Source organism: Pongo abelii, chromosome 2 (genome assembly GCF_028885655.2).
Source record: "Pongo abelii isolate AG06213 chromosome 2, NHGRI_mPonAbe1-v2.0_pri, whole genome shotgun sequence".
Lineage (NCBI taxonomy): Eukaryota > Metazoa > Chordata > Mammalia > Primates > Hominidae > Pongo > Pongo abelii.
The window spans coordinates 84,253,667-84,280,628 of NC_085928.1; the positions used below are offsets into that span (position 1 = coordinate 84,253,667).

General features: G+C 40.2%; 1 pseudogene; it reads right to left on the minus strand.

Annotated features, from left to right (window-relative positions):
* Positions 1-246: 246 nt before the first annotated feature.
* Positions 247-25,539, minus strand: LOC129058370 (uncharacterized; annotated as a pseudogene).
* Between the last annotated feature and the right edge of the window lie 1,423 nt (positions 25,540-26,962).

A 26,962-nucleotide genomic window follows, 5' to 3' on the forward strand; every position in this document is an offset into this window, starting at 1 on the left:
ACAAAAACAAAAACAAAACAACAAACAAAAAAATCTGTCACCTAATTGGCAAAAGCCTCCTAGAAAGATAAAAATAAGTCAGTTTTAAATTGAAAAAATTACTACCACTCAACAATCCTAAATGCAGTAAAAATAGGAGTGATATAACCTCATATGTTCACAAGAATTCATCTGATGCAAGTAAACCTGCATTTTTATATTCAAGTCTTATTTAATCATGGCTGTGGTCTTACAACAAAGATAATTTCAATATTTTACTGAAGTTTGAGTGATAGCAGTGAAGCATTGTCCTAAAGATTCAGGAACACGCTTTTTATAGATGTTATTGGAGTGCAAAACAGCCACCTTAAAAAAAAAAAAGAAAGCTTACAAGGATTCACAACCTTTCTAGTGGCTTTGTCTTTATTTATTCATTTATAAAGCGGCTATCTAGGGGGAGAGTATTAGTGGCCACGGGAAATTTTAAGTAGAAATTAAATAGACCTTTGGCTTCATGCCCAGAAAAATATGTCAGTCCTGTGCAGAAAACCAGGCAAAAGATAAAAAAGATTCCATTATATCTATAATACAATCTTCTTATGGCTTTAGTACAAGTTTCTTTTCTGCTAACAGAAGTCCCTGCAGAAGGTTTAAACAATCTCAACAATTTCATTATGTGAGCGTAGCTAAATCCAATAATGTAAAAGGGCCTAGAGAGTCTTCCCATATGCTCTGTTCCATACCCTTTCCTTCTAGGGGAAGTCAAAGAACTTGGCTCTCAGGAAGCTGATTCTACTCCAATTGCCCGGAGCACAAATCTTGCATTGTTGACATCAAGCAAGCTCTCCTGAGGACACACAAAGAAGAGAAGGAGCCATTAGAATTTCTCATGACCCTGCTTTGAGCCAAATCCAGCTTCACTTAAATGAATGAAAATGCTTGTTATATGGCCCAAGAAGCTACTTTGTCCATTTGAAAATTAATTAGACCATAGCTAGATGAACAACCCTAAGATGCTTTCACAATGTTCTTAGATGCATGACCCTGGCTGAGTTCCCAATTTTAACAAGTTTACCCTAAAGCAAAAACATGGCCTTTTGGCTAAGCTAGTGCTACAATTATAATGCTTTCCTGAGTGGTGGCAGCTAAAGCATAACCTCGCCAGAAAAGAGTTAGTTAGGAAGAGAGTAGTTAAAACTTTTGCATGCATGCAAGCTAACAGAAGATATTTTAAAGGCAATTTTTTTGTTGTTTTGAGGAGCCAATTTAGTTATTCATTTCACAGCTGGGCTTGGAGAAAATGTTAAAATCTTATATATGTCATGATTCACTCTAGATTAAAACTCCTTGAGGGCACAGATTATGTTGTTCCTTGTAGTATTTTAAGTATAGTGGTACCAAAAATTGGTAGATTGACTAGAAGCATAAAACACAGATTCAGATGTAAATTATTTTTTCAAGGTGTCACCCTGAGGGTGTTCATGGCTGGTCATTGATAAGAGAGAATCTTTGGGTGTATAATATTCTGAGCCACTCCACTCACAAAGAGACTAATAACTACTTTAAAAAGTAATCTATACAAATACCTAATGTAAATGACGAGTTAATGGGTGCAGCACACCAACATGGCACATGTATACATGTGTAACAAACCTGCAAGTTGTGCACATGTACCCTAGAACTTAAAGTACAATAAATAAATAAAAAGTAATCTATACATAGCCCCATTTAACAATGTCTTTAATAAATATTAGGGGTGATTGTATAACTGATGCTTAACTATCTATAATGTGGAATAGAGAGAGAGAAAATCAGAGTTGGATACACTGCATGAGAAATAAAATTCCACCCAAATTACCAAAAATAGAGAAATTATGGAAAGGGTGCCCAACTCACAACTTCTTTATTGATTAAAGAAAAAAAAGTCTTGCAAGGTGGCTCTATCCCTATCATAGCTGAGCAGGACAAGGACAGACATCTCATTCCTGAGGAGCTGATTCATTGATAAGTGACAACCAATTGCGTTCTCTCTGCGTCCCATTTGGGATCTCTCTAAATCTTTTCTGCACATGCTGTCTCTTTCTGGGGCAGCCAATTGAGGATCTTTGCATATAAATAAACACACGTGCCAGTTGACCTCTGTAGAGAAGCAGAATAATATATATGTATGGTTCAGGTGTTGAGTCAGGGACAGAGACAAGAGGCCATGTCGGCTTTAGTTTTTTAATACAAAGGAAGATTATAAAAGTCTGAGAAAGAACAATGAAGCAGGCCACCTTGTATTCTTAAGAATTCACTCCTCTTGCTCTCCTGCCTCTGTACAATTTCTATGTTTTTGATATTTTGGGTGGAATATTATTTTCAATGCAGTATATCCAACTCTCATTTTTTTTTTCTGCCCTCAACCTCATATTACAGATATTTAAGCATCAGTTATGTCGTCATCCATAATATTTATTAAGGACCTTCCTAAATGTAGCAACCTACAGGTTACTTTTTAAAGTAGTTATCAGTCTCTCTGTGACTGGAATGGCTCAGAATATCTCTCTGTTCAAATGCATAGACATCTGCAGATAAATGGTACTTTTGAATTTTTCCTAATGTAGCTCATCATTTTAGCACAGTTTTGACTGGCCTCCATAATTCCAGATTATTTCTATTTCCTTGAATGACCTTAACTGGGGACTGATCAGCATACTTTTTTATGTCCCCCCAAAGAATGTCTTCTGGGTCTGGGCTCTCAAAAATCTCACATGGTTAGAAATCTTTGGGTGGTGCAGTACTACAACTCTGAAAAAAGAGACATTAAATACCTCCTCTCATGCTGTATGTTGATAAGGACTTGTGTTGATCTATATAAATCTGGGTCAAAACAGAATCCTTTGAATTTAGTTCAAGAAGTCATATCGTTTCCTTTTGTGGAGGCACATGACTTCTCCAGAATGAAATCTTTCCCCAAGTGACATGACAGCATTAGCCACTTTTTTTTTTTTTTTTTTTTTTTTTTTTGAGATGGAGTTTTGCTCTTGTTGCCCAGGCTGAAGTGCAATGGCACGATCTCAGCTCACTGCAACCTCTGCCTCCCAGGTTCAAGCGACTCTTCTGCCTCAGCCTCCCTAGTAGCTGGGATTACAGGCATATGCCACCATGCCTGGCTGATTTTGTATTTTTTTTTTTTTTTTTTAGTGGAGACGGGGTTTCTCCATGTTGGTCAGGCTGGTCTCAAACTCCCGACCTCAGGTAATCCGCCCGCCTCAGCCTCCCAAAGTGCTGGGATTATAGGCATGAGCCACCGCGCCCGGACAGCATTAGCCACTTTTAGGTTATCTGAAACCCTCTGGAGGTCGCCCCTGCTTTCAAGAAGAAAGGGTTCTGGGCCCATAACTTGGTTTCCTTAAGGCATGCTTAAATGCTTGGCTTCTCCAGATTTGCTGAGATGCCCCTTTATCGTTTCAATGAACTCCCCCTTACTTGGGCTCACTCATGTTGAATTCCGTCCCCAGGATTTTGAAGTGCTTTCACCATCTGCCCAAACAACTAAAATTTCACAGAACGTTTAACAAGTATCCAAACAGTAGATGGTTTCAGTTCCTATCTTCTGTATTTCCTCTTCCACTTAGAGGAGAACTGACAGGGATCATCTTCAAAAATTGGGTTGACTAATGAAAGTTTAAGGAAGGACTAAGGAAGCACTACAGAAGCTCCAAGGCTGGCTAACAGGTTCTATATGAACCATGACGGATTAAACAGAAAGCCTTATATGAAAAATATGCAAACACAACTTATCACACTCAAATTAAAGTGGTAAATATAAAAATATAACAATAATAGACACATTTTCTGTGGTGCTTTACAGTTTTCAAAGCACTTTAAAATACCTTATCATGGTTCAGTCTCACAACAGACTGAGTGGGAGGGAAGCAATTTATGCCCAGATTGCAGATGGAGAAACTGATCTTCCAAGAGGCGAAGAGACATTGCTGGAAGAGCAAAGCCGAATCCTGGGTAAGGGCACACGTGGTACAGTCAGAGGCTGGGGTTGGAATTTTGGTTCCCACTTTTTATTAGCTGAATGGATTGGGACAAATTATTTAATCTGTCTATGCCTCAATTTATTTATCTGGAAAATTGAACAAAATGCTGAGCACTGCTGTGGGAGCTACAAATGCATGATTCTCCCAACAACCCTATATAAAGTAGGATCCCCATTTGACAGATAAAGAAACCGAGGCAAGCAAAGATTCAGGAACTTGCTTAAGATTACACAGAGTAAGTGGCAGAGGCAGGCTGCAAGCCCAGGCAATGTGCTACCATTGTACAGCCTCCGCACCTCTTTCATTGGTTGGTGAGAGGAGTAAATAGCACCATGAATTGACCATAGTCTAGCACAGTGAGAGTTCAATATGCACTAATAATCCATTCCTATTTGTAAAGAGCCCCTCTTACTTACTGGCTGTCTTTCACTATAGAATGGAAGCTCCACAAGGGCAAAGGTACTGGATTTGTTCACCATTATGTAACCAAGGTCCCCGGGTTTCAGAGTATACACTGGGAAAAAGTACCTATTTGTAACTGTTGCACCTTGAGTTCTTGTTGTTTCATGAATGTTCCAGGAAGAAGCTTAGCCCTGGAATAGCAAAAATGGGTTGGATCCAGAGATGCCTGAGTTAGACATGAACTTTGGTGAACTCCTGTCATTGCCATACTAAAAACTCTGCCCAGGGAGGAGCTTTTGGCCATTTTCTATACATGTGATGTATGTGGAAGCATGATCAGTGACTGCACACACACTGTGGTGACGCCAACTCTACATACAATGACTCAGCTAACTAGCCCAAGAAAAGCCCTGTTTTCCTTTGTTTGGAGAGCTACTGCTTTGGGAACTATGCCCAGTGCCCTCGTTACCTGTTGTAAGTAATAGTAATAATATCTGTTTAATAAATCCTTCTTGGTTTTATTTAATAAATCCTGACTATCACCCACCAAGCAATGGAACCCACCCATTGTATGGTAACAATACGAGCCCTAGAACGTAGAATGGTACAAAATAGGGGCTCGGAAAATTAATAGTTGAGGGAATGAATGAATGAGTAAATGCAACTTATATTTTGAAGTCTTTTTGGAAGTTGAGGAAGGAGGGGGCCAGAACAGAAGCATGAGTTATTATCCCTAAGCTTATTCTCCAAAACAGGTACACTTCAACAATTTTAAAGAAATACCATCAATGTAAAAATTAAGGCTCTGATGAAAAGCATCTTTGGAATCAGAGTGAAATATATAATTGAAGCTTCAAAGGTCAGACCTTAAGACACATAGAAAGGTGGTAGAGGGCTGTTTTGTGTGCATGTGCACTTGCTCACCCACCAATGTTGCAAATTCTGCCTCCTTCTTCCCCCATCCTTCTCCAGTCTCGTACGCACCCCACCACAGCCTCTGTACCTCAGAGGAGAGAATTTGGCTGCACCCCTAGACACAATAAACCAGTTTGAGGGCTGAATGGATCTTAAACCTCCTGAGTCCTAACTCAGTTTTCTATCACCCCTTATGACCTTAAATGCCCCCCGAAAGAATTTCATAAATAGACTAGGATCCAAATTAAAGAACTAGATTGAACTTAGGCAGAAAAGTGAGAGTGTCCTTTAAACGCCAATAGGCATTGCCTTTGGCATAACAAAGGAGTTAAAACATAATTAAGATCTGAAGACTGATTACAGGAATGTGTATGATTATTTTTATTATTTTTCTTCTTTCTATCTTTGTGATAGGATGTGATCAACCTCTGCCATGCTCCGTTGCTTAGTAGCAGACAGTCAGAGTTTTAATTATATACTAAAATAAGCTAAAGAACAGAAAACTGCTTTATGTCTAATACGTATATATCAAGAAAGGCATGTGACAGCATCTAAATTGCTTTAGTGCCTGATAAAGAGTGTCTCCGGTAGGGTTGTCATCAAAAGATCAAGAATGGAGTAGGAAAGTATTATTAATAAAGCTGCTACTCTCTTTATATGTCCTCCATTGTTTGTGATTCCTTGTTAGAAGCTAGAAATGAATTTTTATCTACCACTAATTTCATCAGGTTTTTTTTTTGAGTCTGGGAGAAAAAAAAAACTTTTGTCAATTCCACTGCCAACCCTAGTTCTCCAAATAGAATTCTTTTCACTCCTCCAGATCTGCAATTCCCAAAATATTATATCTCGCAATAAAAAATTAAAGAAATAGTTCATTCATTCTTTTAACATTCAACAGAGCAATGTTCCAGCAGCAAACCCCAGAGGAGTCTCTGCCCTCATAGAGATTAGATTTTAAGGGGAGGGAAAGATAATGAACAAGTAAAACAATGAAAAGATAATCACAGACTACAACCAGGGTTATAAAGAAAATGAAATATACTTCATAGGATTAGGTTTAGCTGCAAGTGACAGAAGATTCAAAATCATTTGGCTTTAACCTAGCCTGTGTTGTGATTCAGCCTATATATAGGGGCAGCTACAATTTTTTAACACTGGCATCAATTCTGATTGACCAGTGCCCTATTTTGTTTCGTTGAAACAGGTTTATATGCTGGAGCAGTTACTATATATGTTGAATGTTAATTGTGGCTTAGAAAGTTTATTTCTCTCTTTCTCGCATTAAAGAAGGTCAGAGATAGGTTCCTCAAGTATGCATAAGGCATCTTCATGAATTCATCAAAGGTCCAGATTTGTTCATAATTCTCAACATATGCTTTCTACCTCATAGACCGAAGATGGTTGCTTGGCCTTCAGCCATTACATCTGCATAGAGGACAAAGGTGAGAAGAGGGCCATATCTCCTCTCTGTAAGGATAATTAGTGTTTTGTCCCAATAGTAAGAATGTAGTTTGTGGCTGAAGGGAAAGCTGGAATAGGAAGACAACATTCTGGTTGGCCATAGGCTCACCTAGAAATTAGGTAGCAATTCTATTGCTAAGGAAAAAGGGAGAGCAGGCAGGTAGTTGAGATCACCAAACAGAGTGATGCAATAGGGAGTAACTGATACAGAGGGGCCTGCTCTAAATAGGGGAGTCAGAGGCCTTCTTAGGAGCTAACAACTGAGCTGAGACCTACAGGATGACACTGACCCAGCCATACAAAGTGGGAGGAAAAGACTTCAGGCAGAAAGAATGTCTTATCTCAAAATAGACTGGACTTTTGCTCATGGAATGATTTTAACCTCACTTTACAATAATACTATGCAGCTGTTAAATTTCCCTGGGCTGGGATTATAACCTGTTTTCCTCCTAATTTTTAGTTCTCCAAACTCTGAAGCATGTTACATTATAGGGATTTTTGAGTTATGGAAAAAAATCAACTGATGCCTGTCTGTAATTTGGCAGCTGGTAGGAAGATGGTTGAGAACATATTTAGTAGTAAAATATTAATACTATTTGATATATTACTTAGGGTTGTGTCTATGTGGGGGCGGTGGACAGGGGTAGCCAAGCCAAATAAAGTGTGCATGTACTATGTCTTTGAAACCACCATGAGTGTTGTAAACAACATGTCAGGTTCAGACAAAACTACTTACAAATTAGGATATTAAATCACAACTCACATTACAATAACATGATTTGGTTTGGTGTTCACTGGAATAGAGCTGATCATATGGAACTAATGTAATGTTTTGTGTGAATGTCGCATTAGTTATGCATTTGTTATGTGATTTTCGTGGGTGCCAGAATGTAATTCATTGGAATAAACAGAAGAGACTAGTGGCATTAAAGCCTAAGGCTAGAAAGGGGAATTTATTTTCATTAAACTTTCTCATACCATAATTAAGGTGACATTATATCCAGTGCATTTTCTAAATGAATATCTTATACTGACATCAAACAAAAGAAGAAATTGGCAATACTATTTATTACTGGAGATCTCATGTGAACAAAGATCACTATAAAGTAAGTGGTTTTTGTCTAAACATATTATGCAGTGGCAACACGCTCTATTCCAGAATATAGAGATGGTGTGCATGGATACATGTGTATGTGTTTCAAAGCTTTCTCTTTTGTCTGTTGACCAACTCACAGAAGGAGGAAATTGCCACAGGAATTATTATGTGTTTGAATGAAGAACTCTAAGAGCGTACTTTTTCCAAACTGACCAGATTTCCCACACATTGGCATGTGTCTAGCTATGAACCTAAGACCAAGTCTATGAGACAAAGAAATCATGTCTGTTCTAAAGCTGTTTGAATGTGAGCTTCATTTTCAAGGGCAAAGACTATGTCCTTTTCATTTCTGTAACCCCAACTTCTAACACAATGTTTGTCCTATAGTAGGTGCTCAGTAAGGTTTAAATGAATGAATGGCAACTCCCATTTGTAACAATTTCCATTTACCTAATATCTCTCTTAGTCCCTTTCAATGCATTTAACAAGGATCTAATATATAATATAATTTCAAGACAACAGAAACTAGAATTGATAATGAAACCAATGCCGTATAGTATTTATTCTATTGTATGCACCCACCTCTCTCTGCAAACCTCTATCAGTATGAAACATTAAGTATATGTGACCCTGAATTACACAGTACACATTCAGGTGTGCTTTTTTTGCTTTATTTTTCTAAAATTAGAACCTACCACCTCTTATTAAGGAGATGGAAGGTTAATCTTTGTAATTTGGACTTCTCTTTCCTTTTCCATGAATTTTTATGTTTCAGGGGGAGCTTGTTGAAAAGAACATTGAGGGAGCAAGGCATTTGGTCCACAATGCCGTTCTCTTTTATCCTTGGTGAAAAGCCCATAGGAGTCTTTCTTGACTCCCTAGGCAAGGTCTTTTCATGATTGGCTGTTTCCTTCTTTAATTCCAGGTCTTTCTAAGTAGGTGGTTAGGCCTCATCCTACCTAAATACAGTCATTTTTTTCTTCAAGGTATTGCTGCTTCTCCAGGGACTACATCTCCAGGGACCTAGGAACAGCCTCAGGTCCTTTCTGCTCTCAGGTCCCATAAAACTATTTGGGATTTTTACCATCTCCCTAAAGCTTTGACCTAAGTCATAGTGCAAAGAGCTCATCTCTCTGCTACTCACCAATATTTCTGTTCTCATTACTCTCTCTCGGACCTTTTCTTCTCCCCTAACTGGGAACTCGTTCTGAAGTTTCTTGAGGGAATCTTTGTAACCAAATATTTGTGCTTCACTGTTTTTTCTACTTTTCTAGGAGGAGCTGCCTCTGTTTCCTACAGTCTGAAGGTACATTCCTTCTCTAAGTCCATAAAACAGAATAATGTGAGCTTCACAAAGTTCAGGATAGACCAAGGAGGAAGTTATAATATGGAGGGAAATTCTGGTTAGTATTATACAAATATTATTCTACCTAATGGCGCTTCTGTAGGCAGGTAGAGCTGGTGCAAACAAAGAGGATGTGAGGTGGGGCTTGTGGAGTGGGCAGTGACAGGGAATGCCATCTGGGCTGTGTGAAGAGCAGCAAAGATCACCAGAGAGATGATTGGAGTTCAGATTTTAGGGTTGAGAGTTTATCAAAGTTATACAGAGCTTGAGGAAGATTAGGGACCAGTAATCATGAAAACTTGGAGAATAAGTGCTATAGATAAAATGGAGATAGCTATATAGGAAGAAAGTTTTTAAAAAGAAGGAAAAAAGACTGGGTGCAGTGGCTCACGTCTGTAATCCCAGCACTTTGGGAGGCCGAGGGGGGGCGGATCACCTGAGGTCGGGAGTTCGAGGCCAGCCTGACCAACATGGAGAAACCCCATCTCTACTAAAAAACACAAAAATTAGCCAGGTGTGGTGGTGCATGCCTGTACTCCCAGCTACTCAGGAGGTTTAGGTGGGAGAATCGCTTGAACCCAGGAGGCGGAGTTTGCAGTGAGCTGACATCATGCCATTGCACTCCAGCCTGGGTAACAGGAGCAAAAATTTCATCTCTAAATAAATTAATAAATTAATTAATTAAATAAATAAAATAAAAAGAAGGGGAAAAAATCTGAAATCTTTGACACTTCTCCTATCCAGAGTGGAGTTTACCTCCCCTCCCCTTGAATCAGAAAGGGCTTGTGATTGCTTGGAGCAGCAAAGTATGGTAGAATGCTCCCTGACTTCTGAGGCCAGGTCATCAAGGGCCTTGCAGATTCTGTCTGGCTTTTTGGAACACTCACTCTGGGGTTGCTCCCACTGAGGAACCAGCCACCATGGAGAAAGAAACCCAAGCCACATGGAAAGGCTACGTGTAGGCGCTCTGGTCAACAGTCCCAGCTGAGCCAAGTCTTTGAGTCATTCCAATCAAGGCATCAGACTTGTGAGTTGAAGGAGCCTCTAAATGATTCTAGCTCCGAGTCATTGAGTTACCACTCTCTGTTGGAGTCTTCTCAGCTGAGTCCCCAGACATCATGGAGCAGAGATGAGACAAGCAATTCCCCCTGAGCCCTGTTCACTTCTTGACCCACAAAATCTGTGGACATAACAAAATGCCTTTTGTTTTATGCTGCTGTTTTGGGCTGCTTTCTTATATATCAATGGATAAGTGAAACAGTCAGGAAGCAAACAAGAAAAATACTGGAAAATTTGTAGGTTGGAGCTACCTGTAGCTGGATTAGAAAGACAGTCCAAGAAAAAATCAGCCTCTGTGGCACAAGAAGAGGTAACATTTATTGAATGTTAGCCTGAAATGGGCACAGGTCCTTTGATATGTATTAATGGATTTATCCTTGCAACTGTCTGCAACAAGGGATATTATTTAGTGCCTTTTTATAGATGAGGAAAAGAGAAGTTAAATACCTTGCTCAAGGTTATAAGGTGTGAATGGAGAGCATAGAATTAAAACTCTGTCTCCAGCATCTGCGTTATTGACCACAACATTATAGAACCTGGTGTGGTTCAGAACTTGTGTAGATCTTGCAGAAAAATCCGCAGACTTATAAATGTTCCATTAACATATTTGATAAAAGAAAAACAACTATTAGCCTTTCCTCTTATGAAACTATTTTAAAGCTTTATCTTTTTATCAATGAAAAATGAAGTTTGGCGTCTTACACCTTTTTAAACACTGTGATCAAATGCCGTTTGGACTTTACAACCTCTAACCAAGATACGATGGCAAATAATAGAGTTATTTTTGACAGAGATAAGACAACTATTGTTTGAAAGAAAACATTATGGTACAAACACAACTGAAGAGAAAATAGCAACAGTCATCAAGTGTTGCCAAGTGTGGAAACAGTGTTTTCTATGTTTTCCTCATTAATTTTCACTCCCACCCTCTGAGATGGGCATTTTTACTTCCGTTTTCTAGATAAGGAAACTGAGATTCAAAAACCTGAAATTATTTGTCTAAGGTTACATGGTAAGTGATCTATCCTTCTAATTCAAAACCTTGTGTTCTATCTGTGCTTGGTGTCTTAAACAACAAAGGCAGGCAAACAACTCTTATTAACTATCCAAAGTTCTCACAACTGTTTCTTCTCTGTAGGATAACTCGTAGGCTCTATGTAGAATTACATATATTTTTAAGATGTTGCATTAACCAGGTTGAGGATTTCATAAGCCAAGAATCTTTCATCAAAATTTGAATAAACAATGTTGGGATCTCAATCTTTAAAATTATAAAAGAAAGGTAATTTTAATAATAAAAATGATGAAGTACACTAATGCAGAATAAAGGGCACTTCTTTAAACTAAGCACTTTTAGGTTTATGGAAGGCTCAAACAGTTGTCCTGATTTTTCTCACTTAACCACAAATACATGTAGATGAATGTCATGCTTTGCACAAGCGCTATTTTGTGGAATGGTATTTGGAAACCGATTGTTTAGCTGACTTTGATAAATGCTTTTAGTTTTGTTTTTGCACATGTGCATGCACTCATGCATACATGAGTGCTTGTGCATGGGTGGGCAAGAAAGTGTGTTGCCAGAATAGAAAAAGATGTCAATATTTCTAGCTGATTTATATTTTAACTGGTGGCTCATAGCACACCATTATTGAACACAACTCAACGAAATAACTAAACTAGGTTAGTCTAGCATTTTCAGTTAAATGCAAAGGCCTAATCATTAAATGAAACCAACATCCTTATTGAAATTCTAGTACAATCTCATGGCAAAAAAAAGAAAAACCAGCAAACACAAACGTAACTAGTGTTTATGAAATAGAATATCATTGTCTTATCGTAACAATATTTCATCTTCAGACAACGTTTACTTGGCTTTTGACAAATGAAGAAACAATCTATTAGTCAAGAGTTGTCCTTAGGGAAACATGAATGAAAACACTACTCTGTTTCTGGTCTCATTACAATTGTGATAAAGTTGAACATTTCTTTCCCCTCTCCTTCCTAACTTAAATTTTGCTGTATCCCCAACATTCACACCCATAGCTCAGGAACAAACTTAACCCCAGCAGCCCCCACCCAAAGTCTGATTTCCCTTCCAACTTGCCCTCTTCATCTCTAACACTTGTTTCCAACCCAGCTTCCTACTTTGGCTCTACCCTGCAGCATTCCATTCTAGCTAGAAGTTTGTGGAGCAATCTTCTCCCTACCTTAAAACAGCTATTCTCCAGCCTAAAGCAATGTATCTTGTTTCTCTCTACTTTCTTTTCTCCAATTTTTCAATTAGAAAAATTTCACAAAACATAATGTTTATCATCTTAAAATGTACAATTCAGTGGGTTTTAGTATATTCACAGCAATGTGAAACCATAGCCACTGTCTAATTCCAGAACATTTTCATCACCTTCAAAGAAACTTGGACCCATTAAACAGGTACTCCTCAATCCCCCTCCCCACATCCCTTCTCCCTCCTTACCTTCTTGAGCCAACTACTAGCTTGTCTTCTCTGAACCATGAATCCCAGTGTAGTAAATGCACATCTAGCTTCTGTAACTTGATGTTTTCACGTTTGTCTTATGGGCATATGTTGGACATGCCTTGTCCTGGGCAACCTGGTAGTATGTTTGAGTCACCTTGCCTTGGCTCCCTGCCTCCCCCATCACCCCTCCCCACTCTTTGGGAGAAGTCCTCCTCCCATGAGTTTACTTTTCAATGTAAACCAGCCAATCCAGACTTTACAGTTCTAGCCACCTATCTTGTTGGGCTCTTACATTCCTGGCCACTATCCACCTGCCCCAACCACTCCAAGGACAGTACTAGAAAATTAGGGACAACCTCTATACCCCAGAGTCCACGGAAATGATTCAAACTGGCCAATTCTAGGTCTGCTTCTTTGCTTTTCCCATTCCCTCCCATAAAAACCACAATAGAGGCTCTTGCCCATAATTTCCTACTCTGTTCTATCTTGTGACCTACCCTGGTGCTTCCCCAGATGGCCCCCATGGCATGGAGTGGCACCCACCTGAATCTATCTTTTCAATGGCAATTGTCTCCTGATCTGTTGGTCTTATCATACCTCAAAATCGCAAATACACTATACTGTAAAACACTCTGTTGCCGTCTGTCTTGCTGGCCTCACTGAACACAAAGTCAGGAAACAAGGTATTAGTGCATGCTCTGCCACAGAGAAGCTGGGTGATCTTAGAGATGTCTGTTAACCTCTCAGGTCCATTTGTTTATCTGTCAAGTGATGAGCACTTCTTAACATTTGATAACACATATCCCACTTTTGGAAACAAAAGAATCTTACGCCTCTATTCCCCTCCTCTGCGTATGTGTCTTCACACTCAAGAAGTGGTACCTCCACACTTCCCCAATAACAAGATCTTTCCTTTCTACATTATTAAATAGCTACTTTTGCTTTTTGAAGTAAAAAGGTTATACTATTTACTATACTTTTTTAAAACTAGGCACCCTGTCTTGTAAACCACTGGAATAGGTGCTTCTAATTTCTCTCCAAATTTTGAAATTCTATTCAGAACATATTCAAAAATATTACTTAAACTGTTACACATGAGCATTCATTTACTCATCCATTCAAATATTTATTGGTTAAATACTGGGTACACAAAAAAGAAAGGCATAGGAATAACTGGTATTGAAGTGTTCTGGATCCAGATTGAGAAGTAACTATGTTCTCTTTTATTTGTAGGTTTAATGTAGGAATGCTCCCAAGGATAGATTACGTTTTAACATGGCACACATTTTTTCCTTTGTTTGTTTTCGGAGGTGACAGAGAAGCTACCTACTTGTGGTCCTGAAATTGGGCCAAATAATGCACTTTAGTAGCATCTTATTGGGTAAGAAAATTTGTGAACCAGATATATCCTCCTAAATGCACACCTTTTTCACCAAGTAGATTGGAGCTGGAAAGTAGGTTTCACATTCAGAAACAACTGTGATCAATCAGCTGTGGCTGCCAAGAACACATTTTTGTGACTTGTGAAGCCATGTCCAGGCTCAGAGAGATACTGTGGCCACTGATTAGTAATGTCAGCCACGAAAGTGGTTTCAGGAAGTGGTGATGTGAGAACCAAGAGTGGTGTTTTTGCCACCCTTGAGCTAGATTTTCAATAGCAGAGAAAGTTTGGTCACACTCTTTACTACTCAGAAACACTAGTAGAGACTGAGTATGAGAAAAAGTGGAAAGCTATGGTGATGTTAGACATTGCTAGGGCAGGATCCTTCTCACACATTAAATTTGTTGGGAGATGTCAACTTTCGAGGGGCAGGAGAGATCTGAACTTAGCAAGTTAACACATATCTCATAGCCAGCTGCCCCCAAAGAAAGTTAAGAAAAGTATCATTATAACTATCCTTCTCTACAGTGAATCATAGCATTTGTGCTAGTTTTGTTTCTTGTATAATTTTCAATTTTGAACAACGTGTATATGTATAACACTCCACAGTCAGCAGTTTCTCATCTCAAACTAGATATGATTAAAGAAAAAGTTCATCTGACAATGAAAGAAATAAATATTAAATACTATTATCCAGTCTTTTATACTAATCCCAATAAACAGATAAAATCTGCCTACAGGTTTCACTAACCAAAATAAGATATAAATCCCATGTTTTTTGCTTCCCACTATTACAAAAGAAGAACTACATCTCATTAGCTTTGTTTAGGAAACATACCAAATCCTTAGATACCTTTTAAATTCAAATTCAGCTATTCTTATTCAAGCTACAAAGGGAATTTAATTTGTTTTTGCTTAAGCAGAGAAAACCTCATTAATTTAGATTATCTGAGTAGTAAGACTAGTAGGGAATAGTGAAAATTCTGAATTAATATCATTCAAGAAAAGGATGATGAAGAGGAGCAGCAGGAAAAAGAGAAGGAAGAGGAGGAGAAAAAACTCCTTTCTTATAACTGCAGAGTATAATATATGTGTCCGCATAGCTAAGCTGTTATTACAAAAGATCCTACACACACACACACACACACACACACACACACACACACACACGGGAGTTTATTAAGTATTAACTCACATGATCACAAGATTTCACAATAGGCCATCTGCAGGCTGAGGAGAAAGGAGAGCCAGTTCTAGTTCCAAACTGAAGAATTTGGAGTCTGATGTTTGAGGGCAGGAAGCATCCCACATGGGAGAAAGATGTAGGCTGGGAGAGTAGGCCAGTCTCTCTTTTTCACACTTTTCTGCCTGCTTATATTCTAGCTGCACTGGCAGCTGATTAGATTGTGCCCTCCAGATTAAGGGTGGGTTTGCCTTTCCCAGCCCACTGACTCAAATGTGAATCTCCTTTGGCAACATCCTCACAGACACACCCAGGATCAATGCTTTGCATCCTTTAATCTAATCAAGTTGACACTCAGTATTAACCATTTCAAGTCCACCCTTTGTTAACTTGAACCCAGACACATCTCCTAAGATCGTACATAATCTTCAAATAAAGACAATAATAAGGTCATAATTACTCCTAATATAATACAACTATCCTTCATACAACGACAAATGCACCAATACCCTACTCAAATACTGTTACATAAAGTTAACAATACTTAAATGCTTATATAAAGTCAATAAATCTTATGTCATGTGATAAAGGAGAAAGGAAATAAAATGAAGATATTTTCTTAGTGCAAGTGTATACTTGCCCAAACATGTTTTTAGCAAAAGGAGGAAATACTCATGACAATTACAGTCCTCGTTTCTAGAGATGGTCATGTAGTGGTAGCTGGTATTAATGATCACCTTCTTCTAATACACATTCTGTATTCCCTTTGCCTTCAGCAAGCATCTCAGTAGGTCGTGTTTTTTTTTTTTCCTGGTGGAGTGACCCAAACCTTCATTTCTGAAGGGTCTGAGTCATTTGTAGTCCTGCCTGGATTGGGCTTTTGCAGTTTCCCGTTGGCCTTAATCAGAGGACATGGTAATACTAAGAGATGCCCAGTGGATCTCCTGTATTCCATGCATACTCTTCCTTACCTCCATTGTGGAGTAGTAGACTGATTTCATCTTAATAGCCTGGGTCAATCACCCCAGCCAACACTATAGCTCCCTTCTTAGCCTGTTGACTTAAAGGTAGGGAGGGCTCAAAGTGTTCAGGTGGCAATCTTAATTTCCAGTTTAATACAAATGTTGTTTTGTCTCCTGGTGGCAGCATTCCTCCCTCTGGAACTAAGACCTCTAGGCTGGCAGAATATAATGTCGCGGAAACAGGAAGGAAAAATTTTGCTAGTGGATCACTAGGGGTGATGGTGAGTGATGCCATTTCCACTTCCACCCCTTGATTCCTGGACCCGTGAATTCTGGCTATGGGAGAAACAGTGCCATGCATTGGGCGCTGATTCAGAGCATACACAGCCTTCTGGAGAACTTTGCTGCAGCCTTGCAAAGTATTGTCACCTCGTTGGCACTGTAATTGTTACTTCAAAAGGCCATTTTATTGATCTATCAATCCAGCTGCTTCAGGATGATGATAAGGCCAGTGAATTCCATGAGTATGAGCCTACTGCCACACTCCTTTAGCTGTAAAGTGAGTGCCTTGGTCAGAGGCAATGCTGTATGGAATACCATGACGGTGGATAAGACATTCCATGAGCACATGGATGGTAGTCTTGGCAGAAGCATTGCGTGTAGGATACACAAACCCATATCTGGAGTAAGTGTCTATTCCAGTGAGGACAAACCTCTGCCCTTTCAATGATGGAAGAGGTCCAATATAATCAATCTGCCACCAGGTACCTGGTTGATCACCGCAAGTAATGGTGCCATATCGATGGCTCAGGGTTGGTCTCTGTTGCTGGCAAATTGGGCACTCAGCAGTGGCCGTAATCAGGTCAGCCTTGGTGAGTGGAAGTCCATGTTGCTGAGCCCATGTGTAACCTCCATCCCTGCCACCATGGCCTCTTTGTTCATGGGCCCACTGGGCGGTGACAGGGGTGGCTGGGGAAAGAGGCTAGTGGTGTCCACAGAATCCTATCCACCTGATTATTAAAATTCTCCTCTGCTGACGTCACCTGTTGGTGAGCACTCAAATGGGATACAAATATCTTCCCAGTTTTTGACCACTCAGAAAGGTCCATCCACATACCTCCTCCCTAAATTTCTTTGTCACCAATTTTCTAATCATTCTTCTTCCAAGTCCTTGACCATCCAGCCAAACCATTGGCTACAGCCCATGAATCAATATATAATTGCACATCTGGCCATTTCACCTTCCAAACAAAATGCACAACCAGGTGCACTGCTCAAAGTTCTGCCCACTGGGAAGATTTCCCTTCACCACTGTCCTACAGGGATATCCTAGAAAGGTGCTGTAGTGCTACAGCTGTCCACTTTCGGGTGGTGCCTGCATATAGTGCAGAACCACCTGTGAACCAGGCTCTAGTCTTCTCTTCCTCTGTCAACTGATCGTGGAGAACTCCCCATGAGGTCTTTGGTGCAGACTGGGAAAGAGAAGGCAGGGTGGCAGGAGTGGAGACCATGGGCATTTGAACCCCTTCCCCACGTAACTTACTTGTGCCTTCAGGAGCTGCTCAAACCCAATTACATATCTACCACTTCCATTTGATGATGGAAGCTGCTGTGCATGGCCCACTTTATGGTTAGATAGATCAGAAAGCACCCAGATCATGATAAGCAGTTCAGGTCGCATGGTGACTTGATGGTCCATAGTCGAACGTTCAGTTTCCACTAAAGCCCAGTAACAGGCCAAGAGATGTCTCTCAAAAGGAGAGTAGTTATTTGCAGAAGATGGCAGGGCCTTGCTCCAAAATCCTAGAGGCCTCCACTGTGATTCACCTATGGGGGCCTGCCAAAGGCTCCAAACAGCATCCTATCTGCCACTGACACCTCAAGCACCATTGTTTCTGCTGGGTCATGTGTCCCAAGTGGCAGAGCAGCTTACACAGCAGCCTGAACCTGTTGCAGAGCCTTCTTCTATTCCGGACCCCACTCAAAACTGACAGTCTTTCGGGTCACTCGATAAATGGGCAAGAGTAACAAACCCAAATGAGGAATGTGTTACCTCCAAAATCCAAATAGGCCCACTAGGTATTGTGCCTCTTTCTTGGCTGTAGGAGGGGCCAAATGCAGCAACTTATCCTTCACCTTAGAAGGAATATCTCAACAGCCCCCATACCACTAGACCCCTGGAAATTTTGCTGAAGTAGAAGGTCCCTGAATTTTAGTTGGATTTATTTCCCATCCTCTGGCACACAAACGTCTCACCAATAAGTCCAGTGTGTTTGCTACTTCTTGCTCACTGGATCCAATCAGCATAATGTCATCAATGTAATGGACCAGTGTGATATCTTGCAGAAGTGAAAAGCGATCAAGTTCTCTCTGAATAAGATTATGACACAAAGGAGGAGAGTTGAGATACCCCTAAGTTAGGACAGTAAAGGTATATTCCTGGACTTACCAGCTGAAGGCAGATTGCTTCTGGTGGGCCTTATGGACAGAAATGGAGAAAAAGGCATTTTCCAAGTCAATGGCTGCATACCAGGTACCATGAGATGTGTTAATTCGCTCAAGCAATGAAGCTACATCTAGTACAGCAGTTCCAATTGGAGTCATCACTTGGTTAAGCTTATGATAATTCACTGTCATTCTCCAAGATCCAGCTGTCTTCTGCAGAGGCCAAATGGGATAGTTGAACAGGGATGTGGTGGGAATCACCACCCCTGCATCTTCCAAGTCCTTGATGGTGGCACTAATCTCTGCAATCCCTCCAGGGTACAATATTGTTACTCATTTACTATTTTTTGAGGTAGAGCCAGCTCTGATGGCTTCCATTTGGTCTTTCCCACCATAATAACCCTCACCCTATCAGTCAGGGAGCCCATGTGGAGGTTCTGCCAGCTGCTAAGTATTCTATGCCAATTACGCATTCTGGCACTGGGGAAATGACCACAGGATGAGTCCGGGGACCCACTGGACCCACTGGACCCACTGGACCCACTGTAAGTTGGACCTGAGCTAAAACATCATTAATTACCTGACCTCCATAAGCCCTACTTTAACTGGAGGACCACAGCGATGTTTTGGGTCCTTTGGAATCCAAGAGCCAGTGTCCAGTAGTCCCCTAAATGTCTGATCATTTCCCTTTCCCCAATGCACAGTTACCCTGGAAAAAGGCCGGAGGTCTCCATGGGGAAGTATGGGAGAAATATTCACTGCATAAATTGTTGGTAATGTAGTGGGATCCTTCCTCAAGGGAACCTGGCCTCCCCTTCATTCAAGGGGTTCTGGGTCTGTAAACTGGCTCAAGTCTGGGAATTGACTGAGGGGCCATGGGTCTATGTTTTCATAATTCAAATTAGTCTTTTGTCCATTTGACCTAGAAGTTTTCTGCTTGTATAAATTAAGTAGGAATGCAGTAGGCTTCCTATCAATTTCACTTGTAGGAACACTGTGATTAATTAGCCAATGCCAGAGCTCTATAGGAGTCAGACTATTCTGATTGCTGCTTTGCCTCTGCTGTCTATTATGGTAGCTACACCCACCGCCTTTGACAGTTGAATGCCACCACTTGGCGCCTGCCACCTCAGGATACAATTATCCCCATTGTATTTAAATTTTGTAGTTGAGTGACTGCGTTTCCCACTGTTGGATCTGACATACAGGGAAGAGCAATTACAAGCTTCTTCAAAGATGCAGGTGCTGCCCTCACAAATCTATTTCCCAAGGCACTGGTCAAGAGTATATCTTCTGGACCCTCCCAGCTGGGATGACTAGGTCTAAAGCAACTAATCCACTCCACCATCCCAATCTCCCTAAGCCTTTGGATCCCTTCATCTACATTAAACCAAGGGAGATCAGGCATTTCCAGTTCACTCACAGCTAATTTCATATTTCAGCTAACCAAGCAAATAAATGATTAGAACATTTTTTAACTCCCCAAGCTGCAACATTAAATGCAGAGTCCCTACTTAGTGGGCCCAAATCAATAAATTCAGCCTGATCCAACTCTATGTTCCTTCCACCATTATCCCACACCGTTAATATCCATTCCCATGCCTGTCCTCCAGATTTCTGTTTATATAAGTTAGAAAACTCAAGCAGGTATTTTCAAGTGTAGCACACCACCTCATGGGTCACACTCTCAACCTCACCTCTAGGGGCCCACCAGGACTTTAGTCTAGTTACAGATCTAGAAGCAAACAGGGGTATTGGGGGTGGCTCTTGAGGAGAATCAACATTATCTTGCCTGGCAACTGCCTCAGGGGAGGCCATCGCTGTTGCCTCAGGCACCATGGGGTTTATCTCCTCAGACAAAGGTAGAAAGGTTCATGGCAGCATGGTTTGGGGAGGGAACGTTGCCACTACTGGGGATGGGGAAGCTGTTTCTTCTGGCAAAAAGCGTTCATCAGAGTTTACAAACTCAGTGTCCCTAGCTTCATCAGGGTCCTCCCACACATCCCCATTCCAAGTTGCAGGGTCCCATTCTTTTCCAATCAATGCTCTCACTTCAACAGTAGACACCTGGTAAAGCTGTACATGCACCTTTTTTTGCAGGTCAGCCACTTACATGATAAGAGCTTGTGTCTGTTTTTCCACAATTTTAGCTCTTTCTCTACGGAAGATAAGACTTTCACTCAGGGCAATCTTAGCAGATTTGAGGCTCAGTATCTGCTTCTGAAGCCAGGACATAGAATCCCTGAGTTCATCATTTTCTTTCATCACTTTGCTCCCTGAACTTAGGAGCAACCAACCAGCTTCATTATGTTCCTTGGTTCTCTCTATATGGTCAAAGTTATTATGTATAGAGTCACTAAACTCTTTGCCTCTCACTAACGATGAATCGGGAATGTCAAATGCATTTATTTTGCATAATTCTCTAAATGGTTAATGCCAGGGACTATCAGTGGTGTTCTCCATACTATTAGAGGTAGAGTCCTTAGCATTTTGGGGTCTAATCGTATTAAGCAGCCAACTCCAGAAATCCCAAAACCAACTAAAGAACCCCATCCTTAATAATCTGTTCCTTTACAATCACTCCTGGTACCAAAATCTGTATTAATCAGGGTTCTCTAGAGAGACAGAACTAAAGGAAAAAATGTATATATATGAACCAATGGACTATATATATTTTCACTCACACAATCACGAGGTCCCATAATAGGCCATCTGCAGGCTGAGGAGAAAGGAGAGCCAGTCTGAGTTCCAGAACTGAAGAACTTGGTGTTCAATGTTCAAGTGCAGGAAGCATCCAGCACAGGAGAAAGATGTAGGCTGGGAGGCTAGGCCAGTCTCTCTTTTTCACATTTTTCTGCCTGCTTATATTCTAGCCGTGCTGGCAGCTGATTAGATTGTGCCCACCAGATTAATGGTGGGTCTGCCTTCCCCAGCCCACTGACTCAATTGTTAATCTCCTTTGGAAACACTGTCATAGACACACTCAAGATCGATACTTTGTATCCTTCAATCCAATAAAGTTGATACTCAGTATTAACTATCACACAAGTCTTAAATAAGACAACCATTTCTTTTTTTTTCTACACAGCATTCCGGAGATGCAAGATGAAGCAGCTCCACCATATCCAACATAGGACCTTTATCTCTGGTCCAAGGAAGCTATTTCAGCTCTCACTCTTTCCCAGACAGTAGGAAGAAATGGAGGACTGCTCACATCCCATTATGCAGCATTTAATGATAGGGTCACACCTACTTATAACAGAGGCTGGGAACTATGGAACCCAGCAATACGGCTATGTGCTGACCTACAATTCAGGGCATTCTATTGCTAAAATGAAGAAGAGAAAACAGTTATCAGGGGAAATTAGACTGCCACAGTCCAGGGGTTGGGAAAAGATAGCCTGCAGGCCAAATCTGGCCTGCCACCTGTTTTTGAACAGCCTGGGGGTTAAGAGTGGCTTTTACAGATAAGCATTTACAATCAGTTTGAGGCTAGGGGAGAAGAACTTTGAACTGCAATTAATCAAAATGTCATTTTTCCCCAAAAAAAATCCATTTTTCTTCATAGTAGAGTTGTATTACAAGAATGATATTTAATTATTATTAAACTTAGCATTTCATCAATGAAAAATTTATAGAAATTTGTTTTCTCTCTTGTTACATAAGCACCAATACAATATATTTAATTTTGCCTTTTGGCTCGAAAAGCCTAAAGTATTTATTTCCTGGCCCTTTACAGAAAAGTTTGCTGACCCTGTCATCGTCTGAGTTGGACTAACGTAACAGAATTTCTACAAAGTGTTGAAAGAATGGCTTACAAGTGGCTTAACAAAATGAAATCTCATGACCCTAACGAGTCCAACCTGTGTTTCTAATTATAGAAAAACTTATTTAACTAGGTCACAGATCCAGCAACTTCTAATTAGCCAAAGTCCAGTGGAAAAAACAGGCAACTAGGGGAGGAAAGGTTTCTTCATAGCCAAAATCAAAGCACTAAAGCTTATGCATTGCAGCACAGGCAGCAGAATGCCCAGATATTTACACGAGGCACATTTACCTTATACAAGACACAATTAACTATTAAAGACTTAACTGGATTAACAATTCTCTCAAGCCCACAGCAGAGCTGGAGCAGTAAATCTGAAGGGGTTTGGGGGAAAAGAAGACAGAGTGAAAGTGCTGCTCTCTAGAGCCTCTTCATATAGGGACCAAAACCTTCATTACATCTCTGAAGCCTCCAAGGACACCATTGCGTTAGAGCTCAATGTAATAATAATCTTAAAGATGACCCTGAGCCATCAAGCACAGGTACAATTATATTCTTTACAGTCTGTTTCAAGAGGTAGAGAATCATACACTTGAGAAAGCCTATCATCAAAAATAGAGAAAATAAAATTTCGGCCATTTAAAGCACTAAGTTTGGCTATCTGTAAGTTAATTCATGTGGAAGTTTTATTCTCCCAAGAACTCATGTAAATAAGATGTGATAACATGCTGCTTATAAACAAATACTTCCACAGTCCTAGCAAACAGATTCTCTTAACCTAGGACTTTCATTTATTTTATTTTTTTTAAATAAGACTGTATTCTTATTGACAATATTGTGGCAAAACTTGCCAACCCTTTTCTACTGATCACAAATATGAATATTTTCTATGAAAGGGACAAGAAACCAGCTCAAACTGGTAGAATAAGGAGATAGAGAAGGAGAAGGAGGAGGAGATGGAAATAGAGAAGGAGAAGGAGAAGGAGAAGGAGAAGGAGAAGGAGAAGGAGAAAAGGCAATCCAAGGCTATGAAGGAAATAAACAAGTTGGTAGGTTAAGGAAAGGTAAATAGAGTCTCCTTTCTATTATGCAAGGTGGTCAATGCCCTCTTCTCTGAGAAGGTGAAATTTCATCTGAAACCTGAAAGATAAGGAGCTGATTGTTGGAAAAGCAGGTGGACACACTCAGAAAGGACAACTTGGATGAAGGCTTCTCAGTTTTTAGGGTTGCCTCCTTCACCTCCAAAAAGGCTGAGTCAATCCTAGCCCAATGGGTAAAAATATGATTAGGAATAGCCTGTCAGTGTATTCCATGCCCCTGGCAATAATGACTGGTCCAGGATTAAACATACTGGCCAGTTTGGGCCAATGAGACTCTGGGAGGAGAGAAACACTCTTTCCAGGCTGGTTGATAAACTGCAGGGTTGTGTTTGGGGCCATTAGCCATTTTGCCACCTCATAGGGAGAGGTTTGCCTAAAAATGAAGCCAACACAGAGGAGGGCAGGTCTAAGAAGAGGGAGCAATGCATGCATGAAGTGATCACTTGAGCACCTGAAGTCACCATTCTGAGTTTCACCTCTGGAGTTTTTGTTATGAAAACCAATAAATAAATTCCTCTCCCTCCTCCCTGCTCTTTTTTTTTTTTTTTTTTTTGGCAAATGGAGTTTCGTTTTTGCTATGGCAACTGAAAACATCATGATAACAAAGTGGGCTTTAAAAATGACAGAAGTAAGAGTCCATATGTATTTAGAGGAGTGAGTGCTTGGTGAGCCCTCTGAATACTGAATATTGTAGGCAATTTTAACACAATGGCATTTGTGTATCTAAACGTAGAAGAAGTACAGTAAAAGTACTGTATAAAAGATTTTAAAAATAGGATACCTGTATAGGGCTCGTGAATGGGGCTTACAGGACTAGAAGTTGCTCTAGGTGGGTCAATGAGTGAGTGGTAAATGAATGTGAAGGCCTAGGACATTACTGTACACTACTGTAGACTTTATAAATACCGTACACTTAGGCTACATGACATTTATAAAAAATTTCTTTTTTCAGTAATAAATTAATCTTGGCTTACTATAACTTTTTACTTTATAAACTTTCTGATGCTTTTAACTTTTTGACTGTTTTGTAATAACACAGTGTGAAACACACATTGTACAGCTGTACACAAATATTTTCTTGGCTGGGCGCAGAGGCTCACACCTGAATTCCCTGCATTTTGGGAGGCTGAGGTGGGTGGATTACTTGAGGTCAGAAGTGTGAGACCAGCTGGGCCAGCGAGGTGCAACCCTGTCTCTATCAAAAAATACAAAAATTCGCCAGGCGTGGTGGCACACACCTGTAGTCCCAGCTACTCAGGAGGCTGAGGCAGGAGAATCGCTTGAACCCGGGAGGCGGAGGTTGCAGTGGAGCCAAGATCACACCACTGCACTCCAGCCTGGGGAATAGAGTGAGACTCTGTCTCAAAGAAAATAAAAATAAAAGTAAATAAAATAATTTTTCTTTTTTATATCCTTATTCTATAAGCTTTTTACTATTTTTCATTTTAAAACAATTCTTAACTTTTTTATTAAAAACAAGGACAAAAACAGAGACATTAGCTTAGGCCTGCACAGGGTCAGGATCATCAATATCACTGTCTTCCACCTCCACATCTTGTTCCTCTGGAAGGTTTTCATGGGCAGGAACATGCATGGAGCTGTCGTCTCCTCTGATGACAATGCCTTCTTCTGGAATACTTCCTGAAGGACCTGTCGTTTTAACAAGTAGGAGTACTCTCTACAATAATGATAAATAGCAAATACATAAATCCATAATATAGTCATTTATTATCAAGTATTATGTTACTGTTCATAATTGTATGTGCTATCATTCTCTATGACTGGCAGTGCAGTAGGCTTGTTTATAACAACATCACCACAAACATGTGAGTAATGCATTGAGCTCATGGCATGACAGCTGCAATGTCACTATGTGGTAGAAAGTTTTCAGCTCCATTGTAATCTTACGGGACCACTATCACATATGCAATCCATCATTGACCAAAACATCATTATGTGGTACTTGACTGTATTTTATTGCAAAACTTGGGTCTTAGGATCTCTGTCTGGCAGAGGATTGAGTAGGGGGTGAGAGCCAGAGAGCTGGTTATGAGAAATGAGCCGTGAATAATGAGGAAGAGGGAGATGCAGCTGTAGGGATTTAGTATCTTCCTTCCCTCCCTATCTATCACCCTGGGGTTAAGGGTAAAGGAAGAAAAAAGTCCCAAATTTGTGCATCTGAAAAGGCAAAAGATTGGCAAGGGTAGAATTTGTCCAGTCCTCTTGAAGTCTAAGCAATGAGTATCTGTTGTTTTGCTTACAGAGATTCCTATTCTTCCTGCTTTGAGAACAGTACTCTTTGGAGTCTGGGTGAGTCCCACCTCCTTGTCTCTTAGTCTACAAGGTTTAGGTGGTGCTGAGTGAATCTAGCAGAGTGGACACGTGACCCAGACCCGGCCCACTGGTGTGTTCCATTTTTGGGTTACGGTGATCATAACCAAGTAGGGCTGATCAGAACTACTACAGGGACTTCACCATAGCAACTGGGAAAGAGGTGCTGGGTTTCTACTGGACTTTGAAACTGCCAGAGGGGACCTCATGGAGAAGACCTGCCTCCAAGAGGAGGTTGGCACCAAGAAAATTAGAGACAGGCAGATTGAATGCTTGTTTGAGCCCTTGAACCCAGGCATACATGAAGTTATATTTGCCATTTGGACTTTATGGTAATAGGAGCCAATAAATTCCTTCATTCCACTGGAGTGAAATTCCTCTGTTCACCGTTTATTCCTAGGCGAAGAGTGAGGGCTGAAAAGTATTTTTAAAAGACATTGAATGAAAGAAATCTGTGATCTCATCTGTAAGGAGTGGAAAAGGTGTGTTAACGTATTTTCCCTTCGGCTTCATAATACAGTGTTTAAATTCTAAAACAATCTTAGTAAGTCCTATAATATACTACAGGCATATAAGAATTAATATAGCTCTTGTGGGTTGGCCTATAACCAATTAACAACTGAACTTTGGAGATACAACCTGATCCATCTGTCAGAACTTACCTTCATTGAAAAAGAGTCATTGACAAGACTACATCAATTCTGAATACCATACAATTCTTTCTAATGTCCTTCCAGCAAAAACCAGTGAGCTGAACCTAAAGTTATAAACCAAATATTCCCTAAACATCAGATTGTCCATATTTAAAGACGTGGGAGACATTCAACATAAAGAACTTTTTATAGTACCACTCATAAGAAAGGTACATTGAACATGTGCGTAACCAGAGTGAATATTTTCTTTGAAAATGAAAACATGTTACTTTTTAAATTCAGGAATAACAATTTTTTAATGCCAATATTTTCCCTAATCAGAATTTTATATTTTCAATGGAGATGAAAACCTAAGCTAATTTGTTTCTTCAGGG